The sequence below is a fragment of the Anabrus simplex genome, chromosome 3, assembly GCF_040414725.1.
Source record: "Anabrus simplex isolate iqAnaSimp1 chromosome 3, ASM4041472v1, whole genome shotgun sequence".
Lineage (NCBI taxonomy): Eukaryota > Metazoa > Arthropoda > Insecta > Orthoptera > Tettigoniidae > Anabrus > Anabrus simplex.
This window is the reverse complement of record NC_090267.1, coordinates 141,010,851-141,033,262: the sequence shown is the minus strand read 5'-3', so window position 1 is coordinate 141,033,262 and position 22,412 is coordinate 141,010,851. Positions and strand designations below refer to the sequence as shown.

The 22,412-nt window shown below is 37.4% G+C and overlaps 1 protein-coding gene across 1 annotated transcript in view; it reads left to right on the top strand.

The window, feature by feature from the left end:
• Nucleotides 1-22,412, top strand: part of LOC136867115 (chondroadherin) — a 1,785,188-nt gene that overhangs the window by 171,059 nt on the left and 1,591,717 nt on the right. Inside the window, exon 2 of the mRNA XM_067144219.2 lies at nt 3,953-4,003. The gene's annotated coding sequence lies outside the window, so the exon portion shown is untranslated. The remainder of the gene's footprint in view (nt 1-3,952; nt 4,004-22,412) is intronic.

The following is a 22,412-nucleotide window of genomic DNA, read 5'->3' as shown; positions in this document are numbered from 1 at the left end:
TTGTTTAAAGGGGCCTAACATGTAGGTCATCGGCCCCTTATTTAATGAATTTATTTTATTTTATTTTATTTTATTTTATTTTATTTTATTTTATTTTATTTTATTTTATTTTATTTTATTTTATTTTATATTTCTTGAACAATAGCCTGGCGAGTAACCTATCTCACTTGGGGATGAGTGAGCACCACTGTAGGTATCGTTGCAGGCTGTTTACATATTTCTAAGGTAAATGCTGTGTCACTCCTCTGTGGACAAATCTTCCTAATTTTGTGCGTGAGAATTAAGCCTTGAAATATTTGCCTGGAAATATTTGAGTGCCACGTGGTAAGCCTGCAAATATTCTCAGCCATATTGCTCGCCTTCCACGACCGGCTCCGCCACCTTTCGTGTCAGATCATTTTCCTGTTTTTCTCACTTCTGCTCCAGAAAAATGTCTGAATGGTACCAAACATAGGAGAAGCTCGTCTAAATTCCACATTACAACTAATTCCGCAGTAACTGGTATCTAATTTTACTGTTATTTTATCCCAGCGCGAGGAGAAGGCGTGATCGGCTTATTACGTCCGATAAACATCTTGTACTCTGATGCTAAATGTTGTAAATTGTGCAGCGTATCCCTTTGTTGGTGGCATCAAGAAACTTCAGTACATATCCTGCTTACGGTGTTTGGAAGATGGATTATGAGGATATAGTCCTATCAGGCAATACGTGGACAGAGTTTAATTCATTACATTTTTGCTATTTGTTTTTGTTTTACGTCGCATCGACACAGACTGATCTTACAGTGACTGTGGGATAGGACTAGGACAGAAGTTACTGTTGCCTTAATTGACGAACAGCCCCATCATTTGAGGCACTGGGATAAAAAAAAATGGGATTAGTCATCATTTTGGTGATATATGTGTTATTAGTGTGGTTCTTATCTTTATAGGATTCCGCATCTGTTGACGCTAAAGTGGGACTTGTTCAGTAAGTCTTTGACTGTCTAATCCAGTGTTGAAATTTTATATCTTGAGAAAGTGAAGTTTGGGACAGTGATTATTATTGAAATCTGGTGTTCAAATCAAGTATGAACATAGTTGTGTGACTAAATAGCATGGATTGTATAGTAAGAAAATCTTTTTTATATTATTCCTTCCATGATACAAGCCAAGATACTGATTGGTTATTGACTTGTCTTTCCATGACAGCGTCGATTTTGGTATGTATGTTTTGTTATATAACGCATGTTTATACACTTATTTGGAATGCGTATTATTATGCTTAAATAATTACGAACACATGTTGCTATAAAATTGTACCAATTCTGAAATTAAACTTTATTTTTGGTAAAATGAGTGTTGTTTAAATATAAAACGAGATTTGTCAGTCATTTTCTACATCAATTTCCTAGTGTATGTTTTTATTATACGATTACATATTTTGGTATATGACTTTTATCTTCCTAATGAGCATGTGGGGTTAACTATAAGGTGTAGAAATATTACTATGCAGTATTATATATAAAAAGTGATATGTCTCAAAATTGCCATTCAATGACATATCTCATATTTGATCTCAGTAACTCATTTGTTTGATGTGAAAATGGGAAGCTAATAGCTACGGAAATCAAACCGTGTAGCCAACTGACTCTGTAAATCTAGTATAAAAGACTCCTAAGTTGGAATACCGCGCGGAACTGTTTCGAGGAACTACGCTTCTGTATGTTTTAACACCGGTAGACCTAATACAAAGCACTTCAAATAACTAAAGAACATCTGTAACCGGCCAGCAAGTAACAGGGCAGGAATATCAGTACTGCAGCTAAACTATTACACAATTATCACTCGCGCCTGCGCAGGAGTGTTCACTTAAAGCGAGCTGCTATGCTTCTTTATATCCATTAGCCCATCACAAACTCCCTACCCTTCCCTTGATTTCTCTGAGACAGTTACTTTTGTATTACGGTCTCCGGTGGCACATAATTTTTTGAACAGCTTACTGTGATGCAATAGGATACATTATCATATTACCATATGTAACTCCCATAATGTAATCATAACGGATGCACGTACTAAGTGTCCAATCTGACACGTAGTAGTTCGAAGCTCCAGATCAGATGACTTGGATGATTTCGATCAGTGAAACGTCTCACCTTTTGGATATCCATAATTAAATAATTCCAGCTTATAGGGCAATAGTGAAGTAATGCCAAGAATGTTACATGACTGATCATTTTTCGGAATTTACTTATTATCTGATTTAGCATCTCACACTTCCTTCTAACCTCTATTGTTCAGATCCATATAACATTCTACTTTTTTACTACCGCTTGTAGGACATTTTTGGTTCATATAATCCACATTTGGGAATTTATTTTCAAGAATTCGAATTATTAATAATACTGCAAGATCTTGTTTTATGAGGTGGACCCATTCCCCGTTATTTCCTACAAATATTCTCAAGTACTCTAATCTATACGTGACCTCTGCTTTACATCCATCTGTCATCCATTGTTAATTCCTCTCATTTACATCAAATTTTACAAATTAGAACTTTCGTCTTGTAGATTTATTATTTAATAACCCCCCCCTTTTTTTTAGAAAATTCTGCCACAACATTCATACCCTTTTGCATACCACTGGCCGTTAACGTCATCAGCAGGACATCGTCTGAGAAAATTAGGCCCGGTATTTTATGGTTTACTGAAACTGGACACGTCCACTAATCTTCTTCATGCCAATTTAATGTATGATTGATCATTAATAAAATTAAATTTAGATTCTATTTGGCCACATACTAACCCATTACCTACCCTAATACTACACAGCACCAGTCCATAGATTGCCTCGATTGAGTGTATCAACTTTCTAGACGCCACTAGGCCTATGTGGAACAAATGGATCCCATTTAAATAGAGGGTATCACTCTGCATATACACAAACGAAATCATCGCGATGGGGTACAAATATCTGATGACAAATGCTTGGTATGTCATCAGATGGACAATCTCATGCATCGAGTTACGACGTGTGTAAATTCGGCATTAGTTTGAAGATGGACACTAAACGCTAACCACCGTATATCAGGGACAACAGCCAGTGACAGGGTGAGGGAGCTAATGCATCTGGAACTAAATTACGAACAGAGCGAGATCGGTAACGCTTGGATATGGATAATAGTTGGAGCCATTCACTACAATATCCAGTCGTACACTCAACGTACAAATGCTGCATTTTATGGATCACCCAATGAAGGAACTCTGGAAGATGGTCAGACAGAAGTGTCTTCAAGGAGCTTTTAGAAAAAAAAAAACCTCTTCAAATTCTGAAGTGCCTTCCTATAATGTGTTCTATCAAATTTTATGTTAATGTGAAGAGTTTTTGTGTTTAGTATAACTGTAAATATACTGTAAAATGATTATGGTAACGAAGATGACAGGCGTACATTTCGCTGCTCCCAGTGTGAAAGCTGAAAAAGTGAATATTTTCACTTAAAATGTTATGTGAACCACTTGATGTTCTCCTATATTAATGTTTAATTATTTTAGATACACACTTGTAAACGTTATGATAGCGGAATAATTATAAACTTGTTTTAAATTGTTCTTAAAAAATACACATTTGTTTCGTGCGGTAATTATGTATGTTTAGTGACAATAACGCTTCCTCTTTCGAACAGCATATATTTTTTATTTTTTTATTGCTGTCTTATTTTCAGATTTTACTTGTTATGACTTTTATACATATTTAATTGTGTGTATTCACATGTTCATATGCTTTTATGTAACGCGCCTTGGAGAATGTAAATACAGATGTTATTAGCATCAATAAAAAAGTACAGCGGTTTTATTATGTTCACTGACTGCCCGATGTTGAACCGATTTTAAGCTAGTTTACGTAGGCCTCTATTCGTTCGAATATTAATGATGTCATATGTGTAACTTACTGAGGAGGTATCTGTTTCTTTGCAGGTCGAGTGTATCGTGTGGATATTCCTTCAGTCTCTGGAATGAGCCAACACGGTGAGTACTGCTTGGTACATTTTTTACATTTATTGTATTTATTAACCCTCGGCTTGACACGTCAGAAAATGACGTGAATGGGCACTAGGGGCCTTCCTAGACCCCAGACGTTTACTTCAGGAAAGGAAGAATCATTATATATTTTGACTAAATTCACAAACATTTATTTGGAATTATTAATAAACCTTAACACTGAAATTAAATAATTATGAAGACCTTTTACACACATGGGATTTATTTACATTCGTTGAAGAGTTTCAGGAAACAGTTACTATATTGAGATCCTACTTTTTGGGATCAGAAAGTGTATGGAGGAAGAATAAGAGAATTGCTTCATTAAATTACAGTTGGTTTTATTTATTGTTGCCGGCGACGTTCGAGGAAACATTGCTTTGTTCGGAAAACCTAAAACTGTTGAGTAACCAGAAAACAAACTTCTAAATAAAGAAAACTCTTGCGGGATACTAATTACCGGAATATTCCAAGCATATTACAACAGTTTTCGAGTGAACAATACAAATACTTTTCGACCCTTGTTGCATCTATTTTTATCTTTTCGCCTGAACTTCTTGGACAGATGCAGCACCTTTTCCTTTTGGTTTGTTATTGTTTTTTAGAAGAAATTCCATCAGGAAATTCATAGTCATATACAATGGATACGCTGTTCACACCATTCTTATTGTATTTTCCAGAAGACTACTGTCTATGTAGGGATGAACTAGTTGTCTTCCTAGCTGCAGCAACTTTCTTCTCCTCTGGTTGGCATATCCTAGACGTTGTGGATAATGATACAGTGAGAGTATCATGGCAGCAATTGCTGCCACATCTAGCATTTTCTAGAACAAAACAAGGGACCAGCATTTGGTGTTGCGCTTTACACTGTATATGTCTGCCATCTGATTCATTTTGCCAACACCTCCTTTGCTATATTCCTAATTAACTTACTGCACTTGTCCAATGACAAGAATTGAATGTTAGGTCCCACTGATAATGCACAGTCTAATCAGCAACAACATTTTCTGGTAGCATACTTCAAACGCAAAGGAGGAAAAGTACCTTAGGGTCTACAGAGACCTCATGTTCCCATCCATCGGATGGGAGCCTGAAATATCATAGATGTTCTGGACAACAGTAAATAATAAATCAATATTTTTCATTGTTACCAGTATACTCAGAAGAAGCAGATAAGATATATCACAACAAGCCTACATCCTAGCAAGTAAATATCGGCCTACACATGTCATGAAAAAGATGGGGGGGCCTTTAAAGACGTCACGTGTCTAGCCGAGGGTTGAACAACAGATTTATTTCACCTGTAGAAAGGATTTACGTTTGAAATATAAGAGACGTCGTTTATTTTTGAATGGTGTTGTTTTAAGTCTATTCTCTCAATTGTCGAGAAGCATCACGAAAATATCCAGCATCACTTTTACATAAATATTATTTAAGGTATAATAGTCTTACAAGGAAATATTCCTCTTCCTTGTTTTTAATATACTTAATTGTGTAGAGCATTTTGAGTTGTGCTTTTGTAAAGATCATTCTTACGATTTACAGCCAGTATGTTCTGTTTTCCCGAATTCGAGTATTATTCTTGTATGATTACTTCGTATAAATTTGTTATATAACGGAAATCATGTTCTTATTTTACATTTCTCAGAAAAGTTAATCGTTACACACACGGAACTACTATGTAGTTATAATTCTGAGTTATATCCATTAATGGATTCAAGCTGGCATTTCTTATACGGAGTTGTTGCAGCTAAGTAATAAGTATTCTATTACAAAGTCGAAGTGAACGTGTAATATTGGATATTTTACAATGTTTCATAATCTGAACTTTAGAGAAATTACAAATTTATGAAGTATGAGAAAATATTATTCTGCATTTAACTCATTCTGTACAGACAACATTACATTCGAGGAAATTGTTACTTCAAATCTGCGAATCTGAATATCTATGATATTGGAAGAAATAACGCCATATCTCATTAATTAGAGAATGATTTCATACATGGTTTCGTACGATTATAAGACTAAGAATAATTACTAGCGATGGGGAACTATCCCAATTCATATTAATAGTTCATAGAGAGTTATATCATTGGTACCACTACTCATTGGATATCCATAAACGGTAGTGACGGTAGTGAGAAATACAAAGCATTCCCTAGAAAGATCTTGATATTACGTATAATTTCAAACCTCATTCTTGGAGAAGTCTTCGTTGTGAACAGTCGAGACTTTCTTCTGAAGACGCAGAGCAAAGTTCTCTGCGAAACGTAAGGAATTTCACCTTATTTTCTTGACACGGCGTAAGCACAAAAGCCTATATCATGTCTATAAGGGACATAGACCAAAAGGTGTTGTACGTGGGGCAGATTCCTTACCTATTTAAATAAAATCGTAACGACCGTGTATCTGTACTTTGACTATTTCGGCCAAATTTTCATTCAGTTGTCAGTTTCAGGTGTAATAATTACCATCTGCATATTTTTTAGCTTTGGCGTCTGTTTGTCTGTTTATCTGAGTTCTTATAACTTGAAAATTACTGAATGTATTTCTATCAAACTTCATATTTAGAACCCATCTGTCGTTGGCTTGACTTTAGGGTCAATATTGTTTCTAAATCCCTGAATTGAGTGGGGGTTTATTCGAACCCTAAACCGTGGTTTTGCACTCCCACAAAATATATATAACCAAACTTAATGTAAATCTACCTGCCTTAGTGGAAATCAATTTCGAAAACTTTGTTCTCATGTGCATCATTTCGATACGAGGATTAATTAGGGAGATATAATTAACGGACCGTTTTTCACTCTAAGATCGAGCGGATTTAGCCTGAAAGCTGATCCGTGTTGTAAAGCATATTCCTTATAACTGCTAACATTTTAACCAAATTTCATATTTAGTATACCCCTCTCCAAATGTATCTTTACTCAGATCCATAGCATTTAAGAAACAGAATAGACTAGGGTTTATAGGAAACTTAACAGTAGTTTTACTATCCCAGAAACATACCAGACCAACCTGGATGAGAATCAACCACCCTTGGTGAAAATCCATTTCTAAAACATTTTCCTCGTGTGCACTTTTTGAAAGGATGATTAATAAGAGAGATATCATTAACGGACGGTTTTACAGGCTGAGTCCAGTGGACACAGCCCAAAAGGTATTGTACGTGGGGTAGACTCATTATCTATATAAATAAAATCACCGAGCTCGATAGCTGCAGTCGGTTAAGTGCGGCCAGTATCCAGTATTCGGGAGATAGTAGGTTCGAACCCCACTGTCGGCAGCCCTGAAAATGGTTTTCCGTGGTTTCCCATTTTCACACCAGACAAATGCTGGGGCTGTACCTTAATTAAGACCACAGCCACTTCCTTCCCACATTCCCCTTTCCTGTCCCATCGTCGCCGTAAGACCTATCTGTGTCGGTGCGACGTAAAACAACTAGCAAAAATAAATAAATAAATAAAATCGTAACGACCGTGTGTCTGTACGTTGACTATCTCAGCTAAATTTTCATTCAGTTATCCTTTCCATGTGTAATAATGACCATCTGCATATTTTTTAGCTTTGGTGTCTGTTTATGTGTTTGTTTGTCTGTATTCTTATAACTTGAAAACTACTGTATATATTTCTACCCAACTTTATATCTGTCCTTGGGTAGGTATTAGGGTAAATATTATTTCTAAATCCCGGATTGGTTTTGGGGTTTATAGGAAGTCGAAACAGTATTTTACACTCCCACAAAATATGCATGTCCAATCTTAATGGAAAACATAATGGAAATCAATTTAAAAATGTTTTTCTCATGTGCACCTTTTTCGATAGGAGGATGACAAGGGAGATATCATTAACGGACTGTTTTACAGGCTGTTATGTCATTTCAAGGTGGGTTAAATTCTTTAACTAAAGAGCCATTCTACTCTTTTCGACAGAACAGATAATAATTGAGGTTATCGTCAACGTCATGAGTCTTCAGCCACACTGCATCTACCGGTTTCAGATTAACTACAATATGTAACGGAGAAATAGGGAGAATTACGCACAACTTCGGACCAGGAACTGTATCGTTAAATAAATCCCATTCTGTCTCCACTTTGTACAGCTTTATCGTACTTCAGGTTACTTCCACGTGCTTTCGTAGTAAAATATCAGTTTAACATAGGGTATTCAACGTTTGAATACAGGCATGTAATTTCGCATAACTTCATGAAGAAACCGTGAAATCGATTATCAGTTCCCGTCGCTGTTGTGTACACATTCTGAAACACTTAAGAGAAATATCTCTCCATTCTGAGAACTGTTGTGTTTCAATAAATTTTATCATGCTCCAAGCAGCGCAAATTGTTTCCTAGATCAGATAAGTATTCTTCGTTGCCAGGCAGCCTATAGGAGGAGAATAATAAAAATGAATACCTTCTTCCGTACTGAGTGACTCCAATATAAGTTGTATTTTTACCTACCAAATCGAGAACGACTTATGATGACGAAAGTGAAGACAGAAATCACTCTCACTATTCCAAATATCCATTATATTTCAAGTGTTGTGTAAGAACAGTGTGGTTCTATTTCTTTACATTAACTTTAACCTCTGTTACGGTAGTACATTCTGCTAGTTATTCAGTGAATTTTCTTTAAATGTGTCTGTTAGTTGAATTTTACTGATGTTACACGGAAATGGTAAAACTGATACATTACTTAACTCTAGTAAGCAAATGTCACGTCCGGATAGATGTTAAATTTGCAGTGTCCTATCACTAGCCTTATTTTACCGAAATGAATTGATATTCTAACGACTGAGTCATAAATGAAACTAAAAAATGCCTGTTTTATGACTTACAGAAAGACCATTGTTCATAAATATGAAAAAGTATAGTAAATGTCTTTCTTCTTAGAAGGAACTCTTGTAATGTTTAACCTTTCGAAAAGATTTTACTTGGAATACCTTCTCCTTGCGGTGGACTAGCTGTAAGGCAAATATTAGTAATTAATAATGTTTCCGTTATTGAACTGTATTTTGAAGGGAAGCCTCCATACTAAACTCTGGACGATGACTGGAGCCGGGTAATCTCACCGACCTCGTCTCACTGACCGAACTGAGTGGCCTCGACGCCCCACAATACATTAACTGGTGTCGCCGGCGTGGCCACACACCTGGGTCGGCTAGTCCGGTCCTCTTGAGAGCCTTGGCAATCGATTCTCCTTATCGATAGTCCACCTGCACTTCGGCCGATTGCAAAAATTCCATTTAGTCCACAGCAGCCAATTACAGTCTGTCGTGACCTAAACTAACTTTGTCTTCAGCACTATCTTACTTAGGCCTCATGAACTAGATTACATCCCTAAGGTGCTTTATGAATTCAAGTGTAGAATCATATGCGTATTTTATATGAAATTTCATATTTTCAACTGTCGCAGGAGCAGAAGGTAGTTTCCTTTCAAAAGGTGGTTTATTGGCGGAAGAAAAAATATCATGGTTTTAAAAACATTTCTATGAGATTTTTTTACTTTTTTATATTTAGCCCTCCTGGATTTATGGCAGTATATTATTCAACGAGCCTGTTGAGGAAATGAGCGTAAGAAAGTTTCAGAATTTTCATACGAGTCGTACACAGTATAGGCAAGATGGGTGCGACTGTTTTGTTGGACCATAATTAAATGTCTAAGTATTTAGTTCACACCATGTATCATATTGCGGAGTATGGCGTACCAGAATACCTTGTCAACTGGGTGCTCCTGCTTTATGTAGACCCAAGGAAATACGTTCAGGTCGCTGCAGGAGCACCCAGTGTCTTCCCCATCGCCGTCGGTGTTCACCAAGGTTCAAGCGCTGGCACCGCTTTTGTTCATTCCAGTGATGGACATTGTAACAACAGATCTGCACCTCCTTTGCCACAGACGCTTCTTTATGCTGACGAAGTCACGTTAGCCTCTGAGAACCAGGTTGATCTGCAAAGGTAAAATCAAGAATGGAGCGATCGGCTGGCGCAATAAAATTAAGACTGTATATATGAATCATTCTGGTAGAAGGCGAGGACCTGTTTCGAGTGAAAAGTTCAAGTATCTTGGCTCCACGATCACTGATGACGGCCGACTTCTCGAAGAGGTTAACAAAGGGATAACCGCAGCCTGGATTGAATGGCAGACAATGACGGGCGTCACTTTCGACCAGAGGATGAAAGAATCTCGAATCAAAAATTTATCATTCTCTCATCCAACCTGTTGCACTGTATGGTTCCGAATGTTGTCTGACTACGACGGAGACAGAGCGTCGAGTGGGCGTCATGGAGATGAAGACGCTGAGGTGAACACAGGGCGTCAATAAACCGGATCGCTTCTCCAGTGAAACTACCAGGGAGGTATGGCGTTGCACCGATTCAGGACAGACTGTATGAGAATCATACGATTGTTTGGATATGTAATAAGGACGATGGTTTACATGTCAGAAGTCGTTAGTAGGAGACCAAAAGTTGAAAAAAATTGCGATGGGCCGGTTCTCTTCATAACGGTATTTAGAGCGCCAACCTCTACACTGGAATGGCCGAGGACGGAACTGAATAGAAACAACGAATCCGTGTAGCGGACCCCGCCCCTAGGAGCGATACCTAATGAATGCAGAGTGGCAATACTAGCCCCAGTGCTCAAGGGAAAGGGTGACAGACATGAAGCGGGTAAATATAGACCAGTCAGCTTGACATGTGTTTGATTGAGAAGAAGAATATATTACCTTGATACTTTGTTGAATTTCATCTTTTCTATGTTGCTTTAATTCCCTACCCTGAAGTGTAGCGACAAGATGAGTGGTAATTTCACGAGCAGTGAAGGACGAAGAACAAGGGGTGGACGGCTTATTCTCAGGAAGCCGACGGTGGGGTTTTTTCTCCTTCTTTCCTCCTTCGACGTCGACGTAATTTAATTCGTCGTAGACGTCCTAAGGTCCCCCTCTACATCGCTTTAAGCTTGCCCTGGGGCGAACTGGCTAACCTACAGGTCATAATTTTGTCATACTTTACATGTGCACCTGATCTTGTAGTGCACGAATTCTTTGTCGTTCCCTGCTTAGAAGCAAAGCTACGAGAGCGCAGTTTTCAAATTGCTCAGACAATTTCCATAAGAATTTTGCCTTTGAAGTGATGCCTGTTAGTGTTTGCGTTATTAATTCTCCTGTTTTCCTCTCTGCTTTGAATTCTTCCAGAACACGCAAACGTGTCGCTCTACCCTTCGAGTCATACGCCTTTTGAAGTCCACAAACGTAATCACCGTTTGTCCGCTTTTATATATCTTTAGGAAGGTCTTAAGGTTAAGAATATGTTCTGCACATGACCTGCCTTTCCTAAACCCTGCCTGATATTCTTCAATCAAACGATCTGTTTGGAATTCTTGTCTCTCCAATAGGAGTTCTGAAAGAATTTTGTAAATGACTGCTAGTAGGGCAATACTTCTGTAGTTACTTATATCACTTTTATCCTCTTTCTTATATAATGTGTGAATTATTGCACATTTCCACCCTTCATGAATTGTTTCACTGGTCCAGATATCTGTAATAATTTTATAGATTACCTGAGTGAGATTTCTGCCACTTAGTTTTCACATTTCGGCAATTATACCGTCATCTCCTGGAGCTTTGTTGTTTTGCAAGTCGTGAATTATTTGTTCAGTTTCTTCTGTTGTTGGAGGTTCTGAAACTGGATTTGTTTCTAATGTTTCAAAAGTGAGTTGGTCTGTAGGGGATACACAATTTATAAGGTCACTGAAATAATCTGCCAAACGCTTACAATTTTCTTAATTATTTTCTTTCAAAGCCCAGTCGTTTAAACAAAGAGTGCTTGCCTTATAACGCGTCAGTTCTTCCTTAAATGTTCAGTAAAAGTTCCTAGTATTGTTTTTCCTGAACTAATGCTCGATTTATGCAAGTATGATCTGCTCATGTGACGTCATTGGGATATCATAATCTTCGATTTTAATTAATGAAGTCATGCCACTTCCCTATGGTTTTCCACCAAGTATAGTTCTAGCATACTTTCATGCCGAGTTTTATCCCCTTATCACAGGTATCGTTACATCACTTATTCTTACGTTTCCTCAGTGGCATATTAGTTCACTTGGCTGCTCTTACAACTTCATCTTTAAGTTCTGACCAATAAATAGCTATTTTCTCGTAAAATTTGTCCAAGTAAGTTATTGATTTTTGTTTTACAATCTGAATCGATTCGTGGGTTTCACCGTGATCTATATTTGAGTCTGTTGGGTTGAAAGTTCAATATGGTTAGTGATAGGTGGTTAGCAGAGTCGATGATACCTTTCTTGACCATTACATTCATGATCACATTTTGGTTTCTCTTTGTAATAACCACGTGGTCTATCTGAAACTCTCCTAAACGGATGTTCGGGAACCTCCAGGTTGTTTTCTTCTGCCGACGTGCTAGTTGACATTAGTTTCAGAACAAAGGTTTCACAGAAGTTGATTAATCTTACTCCATTTTATTGGTTCTTTTATGGGCCACCTGAAGTCCTACTTTTCTGTGCCTAATTGTGCATTGAAACCTCTCATCAAAATTTTGACATGGTGTTCAGGAATTCGGTCTGCTATTTCTTCTAGTATGTCGCAAAATTCTTCCACCTCCTCTGGGTATTGTTGGCTGTAATTATTTGTAGTTGCATGAGCATTGATTAGTGAATAGGCTTTGTTTATTGATTTGATTGCCAGCGCTAAAAGTTTTTCAAAAGGTCATGTGAGGCTGAGAACTGAATTTATGATACACCTCGTTACTTCATACCCAGTGCTAAATTGCAGTGGCGTACTAACAACTGGAGTTGCTAGTTTATCTTCGTATATCTTGTAGTTTCTTGACTCAAAGTGATTTTCATCCGTATATCTGGTTTCTTGAAGAGCTAAATTTGGATATTCAGTCTGTTCCACATGTTCGTTATTTGCTTTAATTTGAAAATTTTGAGAAGTATATTGATATTGATGGTGCAAGAAAATGCTTGCGTTTGTGACGAAGAGTTTTGGGAAGCGTCGATACATTTCCCAATGATGTTCTCGGTTCCCCAGAATTCGATGATCAAGAAAACAAAGTGCAATCACTAGAGACTGAGGTAGTTTATTTATCAGGTGACATTTTCATCATGCTAAAAGGTTGAAGGTAATGAGGAAACCGCCAATTGTCAATCTCGATGTCACAACTAAGGTAATGAGCTTTAGAGTTTCTCTCGGGATGGATTCTGGCTATTCTACAGCTTTTGCGTGTCAGCCGCCTCTAATATGTGTTTGACCCGCGAAAGCTACTGTATTTTATTTCGCTCAAGTACGCTGGAAAGCCTGTTAAGACACCCCCTATCCGCACCTGCGACGTGTCACGTGGGTGTATCACCCCTCTCCCTAGCATAGTAGGTTCGCGGGATGTTGATTTATTATTATTATTATTATTATTATTATTATTATTATTATTATTATTATTATTATTATTATTATTATTATTATTATTATTATTATTATTATTATTATTATTATTAAAAGCATTTGCATCGGTCTGTTTTCAGGCCAACTTTGCTTTACGGGAGCGAAAGCTGGGTGGACTCAGGATATCTTATTCATAAGTTAGAAGTAGGGTAAGGGTGTATTCTGCCCGAAGGCAGGTCCGTACCTCCGCATAGGTGTACCTGAGCCGGAGTTTACGTGCGGTAGGGTGGCCAGTCCCTTTCCGCTCGATGGAGCGTAGAGCATATGTTCATAGGGACTCTTCCTGTTGTTATGGGAAGTACTAGCCACCCTCCCCACATGTCTGGAAACATAGTTTAGATAGATAGATTTATTAACCACAAACAGGTTATTCGCTTACCCCCCCCCCCACCAACAGCGCGTGACAACCCATCCAACTCCTGACCACGCCCAATGTTGCTTAACTTCGGAGATCTCACGGGATCTGGTGTTTCAACTCGGCTACGGCCGTTGGCAGTTAGAAGTAACAGACATGAAAGTAGCAAGAATGATTGCTGGTACAAACAGGTGGGAACAATAGCAGGAGGGTACTCGGAGTGAGGAGATAAAGGCTAATTTAGGAATTAACTCGATGGATGAAGCTGTACTCATAAACCGGCTTCGGTGGTGGGGTCGTGTGAGGCGAATGGAGCAGGATAGGTTACCTAGGAGATTAATGGACTCCGCTATGGAGGGTAAGAGAAGTAGAGGGAGACCAAGACGACGATGGTTAGACTCGGTTTCTAACGATTTAATGATGAGAGGTATAGAACTAAATGAGGCCACAACACTAGTTGCAAATTGAGGATTGTGGCGACGTTTAGTAAATTCACAGAGGTTTGCAGACTGAACGCTGAAAGGCATAACAGTCTATAATGATAATGTATGTATGTGTTGTAAACATGTTCCTGACTCGCTGCCTATCTTTTGAAACATATTAATCTGAATTTTAACTTGAAAATCTGAATATCTGCGTTGAACATGAAAATTATGAAAATTAATATTCATTAAATAAAATACACACTCGTCGAACCTTGTACTCACACTTACTTGCTACCTGCTTACTTACACATACGTTATTTGAAGGGCGCCAGCTGTCACTCAGTACAGCAATAATAGAATGAGACTCTTGACCATATCTAGGGTGTGGGGTAATAAGCTTACTTTTGACAACATACCATATAAGTTCTGGGAAAAGGAGATTGGCGTTCGGTTTCCCCATTAATTTTGAGGTTAAGATATTTTACTGTCAAAGAAATGAAACTATGAATTCGTTTGATAGAACAAAATATATTCTTTAAATAATATATAAAAAAATAGTGAGTCTTGTTGCGATAAAACAGATGAGAATATGAAATTATGACATTGCAAATGAAAGAAACTAAGCATGAATTTGAATTCTTCTTGACCGGACATTTAACAATTTATACGAAATATTTCCCTCACTGATTCACTTGACTGTACCTTCAACACTTTGAGTGTAATTACGACGTAATCCATTGCTCTGGTGTTTACTGTAGATGTGTCACGCCTAACTTGGTGATACATCCTTGTGACTGCTTCTTCTCCATATCATCTGACTTCTTTGTAAGTCAATATGGTATGACCTCTTGGTAGGTCCAGGGTTGCCCTCTCTGACTCCTTGGTAAGCCTTGCGTCCGCGTCTTCCACTAAGTGACGGACCAACCATTTGGTCTCACTCTCTCAATGACCAATAATGGCTCACTGAGTCTTCACCATCTCTCGTTCACACTGGTTGGCTGACCACCTAAGGCCTCTTGATCTAGTAGACTACTTCACTGTACTGCATCCGTATAAGTAATGACTGACGCTACAATATGGAGCTACCTTATATAGACGTTGGTTGACACAGCTACGTAATCTCCAGAAATAACAATGACATACTCCCACCTACGCGACAGATATTACATACAGTGGTGAAACAGCCCCGCGGCGACTAACTCCGTGAGCGCATATCTAAATAAATACAATGACATAGCCATGGCTTGGCGATGACTTGGCAGAATCTCCACTGGTATAGCAATATAACAACGTCACTTCCAATCTCTGATATATACAACAATTCTCACTGTACAGGTATTGAGTGTTATACTACACATACGTATATGTGTATACATCTAAGTGCAATCTTGCAAGCAACAGGCAATTGCAAAATTGAATAAAACGGATAATTACAATAATAGTACAATATCACAGATAACATAATAATAATACTGACATAATAATAATAATAATAATAATAATAATAATAATAATAATAATAATAATAATAAAATACAGATAAAATCATACAATAATAAAAATACAGATATCATCTTGTAACGGGATTTGAACCGTTACAATTCGCCTCCCTCATAAATAAATCGAAGAACAAAGAATCGATTGATTTATGAACAAAATTATATATATAACACTGACACAGATAAACACTTTAAATGAATATACAACAATAATTTTCTTTTTCAGCATCCATACATTTTATAATACATCACATATGAGAATTTTTCTCGCACATTGCCATCGTAGATAACTGTTCAGTGTCCCATTCTCATACAATTCACAAGAGCATAGCCCTTAATTTAACACACACAAATAATTTTCAATCAATATACAACATTCTTCTCCTTTTTTTTTACATATCAAAATATTTTGTGAAAATTCACTTATATGAGAACTTTTCTCGCATATTGTTATCGTAGATAACTGTCCAATGTCCTGTTCTCCGTTTTTTGTCACACAGTACATGACAATGTAGCACTTATTCTTCCAATACACCAATACGACACTTGGTTCACACGCAAATCGCAGATGTTAGTTTTATTTTGCCAGTTTCTCACAAAATTAATCATATTATTACCTCAACAAATCTCACGTGAAGTACTTCTTTACATATACGTATAATACTATAAATAGCGACAATATCCCCTTCCTGAATTTATAAGAATATGCACACTCCCCGATACGGTTCACCATAGTGAAATACCCCTGATACAAAAGAATAACTTCAACATATTTCCCGCCTCTGCAGATGATGAAATGGAACTCTGAGTAGCACTCCGTCACTCAAACGAATCAATTTTGCCCTCATTAACTTACATATCTCAATAGATCACATCCTTCTTGGCAACAATAATTAAAGAACCAATACTATGGCTACAAGATGGTTCAATTATTCCGTAATCCAGCATAATGTTTATTTGTTCTTAGACGTCACCAGCATTTTTAAGTTGAATGGGGTACTTACCTCCCACAAACGATGAATGGTCATGTACTACAAATTTATGTTCAAATACGTGTTCTTCCTCACTTACCACTAAATACATCTCGATGCTTACCTAACATCGACCACAATTACTCCTCCTGTAATTCACCCAAATTACCTCACGTCACTGCCTCATACCGACTATCCCTCGGATACTGGTCGTACAGGCACGTAACACACCCAACAAAACATTTCCTCTCACTAGGAACAACTTCACTTACCTCTCATATATTTCAAAGAACACACGTCACCATCACACTTACCTCAGACCATCATAATTAACACGTACTTCTTTGCTAGATTACTCCCAGAACAAACACACACTACCTAAATTAAAGTCTACTCTACTTCCATGATTTGCAACCTAGTCAGCTCCTATAATAACTGAATACACAAGCTTTGGTACAACAAGGCATAGTTAAAACTTACATATATCTTCAATTATGATTGGTACCGCTATCATTTTATTTACTCACTTTGACTTACCCAACGGCTGTTATAATATCTGATAGTACCTTTGCTTACCTTCTTCGTATCACAGTTTCCATCATCGACTTATTACCTTACTATTTCCATCATATTCTCGGCATTACAAGTACTTACATCACTTACCAGAACACTTCTTACGTCTAACTTACTGCTACCATTAATTACTGCATGATCTACGACTACGGCACTACTTAAATATCTCACTTAACATTACTTAGGTCACAATCACACTATACTCTTAAATCTACTTTCACTACATAACTACTTATAGTAAATACCAGTTCATCTTCTACCTTCGGACTGTTCACTTAACTTACCCGATTCCCTGTGAATCTGAGATACTCTGGCTCGATAAAGACACCTGGATACCATTCATATTAAGATTATCATAGTCTCTGTGATAACTCAAATCCGTACGCCTCCCATCTTCCGATTCTCTCTGATTACTCTTCTGACCTTCTCTCTCATAATTCAAATACATACGCCTCCCATCTTCCGATTCTCTCTGATTACTCTTTTGACCACTATCACCATCAAAACAACTATTAATCTTCTGCGGATCATGATCACCCCCTCTCCTCTGATACACGGCTAACATTTTCCCCTTTCTCTCTACAATCTTACTTTGCCTAGACATCATGTGCTCTCTCTCTCTCTCTCCCCTGTAAACATTCTTCCCAAAGCCTGTCAATGAACACTTTAAACTCTCCTAAATTAGACATTTTATCCCAGTACACTCGAAAACATATTCTACTTTCACCGATAAAAACATTCGACAAGATTTCCAGTACGTATTCCCATTCAATAACATTATTCCTCAACTTACTTGCAAATCTCTTCTCAACTACTTTTACAAATTCTATCGAATTAAACTGTTTTCCAGAAAACTTGGTTAAATCACGATCCCTACTGAACAAACCACTCGCTACTATCACCTCACCAGCCGACTCACCTGCAAATTCAAATTCCTGCCGTATCACTTCCTGGCAACTCAAAATTTCTTCTTCCGCTCCCCTCTCAGCGTTCTCTTCCACTATTCTCACGTCTTCCTTCAATTCTTCCTCTCTTTCTCTTACCTGCTGTGATAGCGTTTCCTGTTCGTTCCGTAGTTCAGTGACCTCCACAAGTTTGCTTTCAACTTGTTCATTTCTACTAGTCTGTTCCCCCATCTCTTCCCCAACTGCATTGCAAATCTCGTCCAATCTCTTCTCGACTACCTCATGAATTTCTTCCCGATTACTAGAACTTTTATCACTTAATTCTTTGATATTCTCTGTACAAGTTCCTTTGACATGCTCAATTTGAGTATGAAGATCGCTCCGACTCAACTTCATTTCACCTTCAATTTCAACACACTCTTCATTTGACTTACTTTCTAACTTAGATGTTTGATTATTTATCTCTAATATCTTAGTATCTATTTTACTAATGGTCACATTAAAATTTTCTTTATAACTGCCAATTAATTCTTCCATCTGTCTATTCCTATTTTCGATACTACTCTTAATCATTTCTTCCATCTCTTTATTATTATTATTTTCACTACTATTATCAATCTTTTCTTCCATTTTGCTACAGCTACCAATCACTTCTCCCATCTGTTTCTTATTTTCATTACTAGTATCAATCTCTTTCATATTACTAAAGCTGTCAATAATTTCTTCCATTTGTTTTTTAGTAACCATTTTTTTTCTGATTTCGGTCATTTCGGCCATCAGCAAATTTAGAATATCTTGGTTCATTCCCCCCCACGATTTCCTTTTGAGTTTCAGTGTGCTTCTCAATTTCTGCACTTTCCTGAATTTCCTCAGAATTTTCCATCGTATTCACCTGCTCCCTACTCTGAATTTCACCTTGGATGTCCGCAGAAGCAATGACCTCGTCGTCACATGACTTGTTATTGTCTTCCTTGTCCATCTTTGGTTCACTAGTGATAGTACGCGATCTCAAATTAATTTCCCTCTTCAAATCCCTTGACATATCCCCAAAATACAAATATATAGCACAAAATTACACTCTTGACATTTACCGGTAATACTTCCGTTGGCTTAAATGTGCATACTCTTCCCAAATGAACCTATGATATGCTGTCATTCAGAACAGTTTCTGAATTTATTCGAGTCCCACGTTGCGTCGACACTTGTAAACATGTTCCTGACTCGCTGCCTATATTTTGAAACATATTAATCTGAATTTTAATTTGAAAATCTGAATATCTGCGTTGAACATGAAAATTATGAAAATTAATATTCATTAAATAAAATACACACTCGTCGAACCTTGTACTCACACTTACTTGCTACCTGCTTACTTACACATACGTTATTTGAAGGGCTCCAGCTATCACTCAGTACAGCAATAATAGAATGAGACTCTTGACCATATCTAGGGTGTGGAGTAATAAGCTTACTTTTGACAACATACCATATAAGTTCTGGGAAAAGGAGATTGGCGTTCGGTTTCCCCATTAATTTTGAGGTTAAGATATTTTACTGTCAAAGAAATGAAACTATGAATTCGTTTGATAGAACAATATATATTCTTTAAATAATATATAAAAAAGTGAGTCTTGTTGCGATAAAACAGATGAGAATATGAAATTATGACATTGCAAATGAAAGAAACTAGGTATGAATTTGAATTCTTCTTGACCGGACATTTAACAATTTATACGAAATATTTCCCTCACTGATTCACTTGACTGTACCTTTAACACTTTGAGTGTAATTACGACGTAATCCATTGCTCTGGTGTTTACTGTAGATGTGTCACGCCTAACGTGGTGATACATCCTTGAGACTGCTTCTTCTCCATATCATCTGACTTCTTTGTAAGTCAATATGGTATGACCTCTTGGTAGGTCCAGGGTTGCCCTCTCTGACTCCTTGGTAAGCCTTGCGTCCGCGTCTTCCACTAAGTGACGGACCAACCATTTGGTCTCACTCTCTCAATGACCAATAATGGCTCACTGAGTCTTCACCATCTCTCGTTCACACTGGTTGGCTGACCACCTAAGGCCTCTTGATCTAGTAGACTACTTCACTGTACTGCATCCGTATAAGTAATGACTGACGCTACAATATGGAGCTACCTTATATAGACGTTGGTTGACACAGCTACGTAATCTCCAGAAATAACAATGACATACTCCCACCTACGCGACAGATATTACATACAGTGGTGAAACAGCCCCGCGGCGACTAACTCCGTGAGCGCATATCTAAATAAATACAATGACATAGCCATGGCTTGGCGATGACTTGGCAGAATCTCCACTGGTATAGCAATATAACAACGTCACTTCCAATCTCTGATATATACAACAATTCTCACTGTACAGGTATTGAGTGTTATACTACACATACGTATATGTGTATACATCTAAGTGCAATCTTGCAAGCAACAGGCAATTGCAAAATTGAATAAAACGGATAATTACAATAATAGTACAATATCACAGATAACATAATAATAATACTGACATAATAATAATAATAATAATAATAATAATAATAATAATAATAATAAAATACAGATAAAATCATACAATAATAAAAATACAGATATCATCTTGTAACGGGATTTGAACCGTTACAGTGTATCATTAAAAGCGTAGCCCACCTGGTGGCCATGATGGTTGAGGCGTTAAATCAATATGAACTGACACAGTGAATAGCCGGTTGGAGTCCCGTTGGTCAAAAATATGTCCCCACCAGAACGTTGTTTTCACTAGCGTCTCAAATTTAAGGAATAAAGGGCATGAACCACCAGGAAATATCTATATATTAATTTTTTAATGAAAACTAAAGTCCGTCAGTCCGGCCATTCTATCCGGTCGATTTCCTTCATTCTTTTTTTTAACTGGAAGGTGTTCATGCACAGATTTGTCATCAGGTACTACAAATCACTTAACTTCCGCCTTCCTCAAAGTATTTGATTTTTCAAATTTGTTGTCTCTTTGAAGCAATCATATCTTTGGTTCTGATTGAGGTACGGAGTTTGTTTTGGCCTAAGAACACTCAGTGGATCAAGCTGTTTCATTTCAGCTCTTAACTATTCAAATCGATTGATTTTGAGGAAAGTTATGAGTGCACATTCAATTTGACATCTCATTTCTTCAACATTTTTTCTAATTGAAGTGATCATATTTTTCGTTCTAATTGGGGTACGCAGTTCGTTTTGGTTCAAAAACACTCAGTGGATCAAGCGCTTTCTTTTGAGGTGATAACTACTTAAATTGCTAGATTCTGAGAAAAGTTATGAGTACATTTGTCTCCATGACAAAGATCTTTCAAGGACTTTTTAACAATTCAGCGCGTAGTGTTGTTCCAAGGAACGTTTAATTCAATTTCTTTGTGTGATGTATTTTCAAGTGTTTTGTTGACGTAATATTACATTTTATTACCACAGCAGATCATGTGCTTTATTTCATTAACTCGAAACTTTGCAAATACACCCGTGAGGATAGTAACGAACAACACCATACTTTGTACATTGCGGGTGGAGCCAGCGGGAAACTGCTAGTTTAAAATTATCCCCTCTAGCTAGTAAGTTATTTTGCCAAGATTTAAGCAATGTTGTAGTTTTATGTGAACTTTGATATCATAATCATAGCCATGGGTCCTTCAGTTTTTCGTGGAATCCCTCAGAATTCACCAGGATTCGGACCACGGCCGCGTTGGTAAGAAGCTAGTGGCAATGTCACTCGGTAATCATGTCCGACATATTATTCCCTAAATCTGGTAGAAATATTTTTTAAGATACCATGTTATTCTAGAAGAACAGAGATAGTTTAACAATACATGTGGAAAGTTATCGAGAGATGGATAATATGCCCCAAAATAACATAAAAAGTCGCTATAAACATACTGTAGGTCCTACGGTCAATCGTTAATGAGTTACAGACTTATCAGCTTTGTATGGGAAGAACTCTTTTCTCGATGGAAATAAGTATTCGTTTTGTCTTCCGAATCCATGTGATCATCTGCAAGTGTGGTCGGATATATCTACTGAAGATAGATACCTGGCACATGGTGTGTTGAGAGACTACCACCATGTTGGTGTACCAGCAGGGATAATGCATCCTAAAACAAGAAGTCCTCAGAATGTCCACTATCCGCCTGAATGCACGCCTGTACACGCCAAAT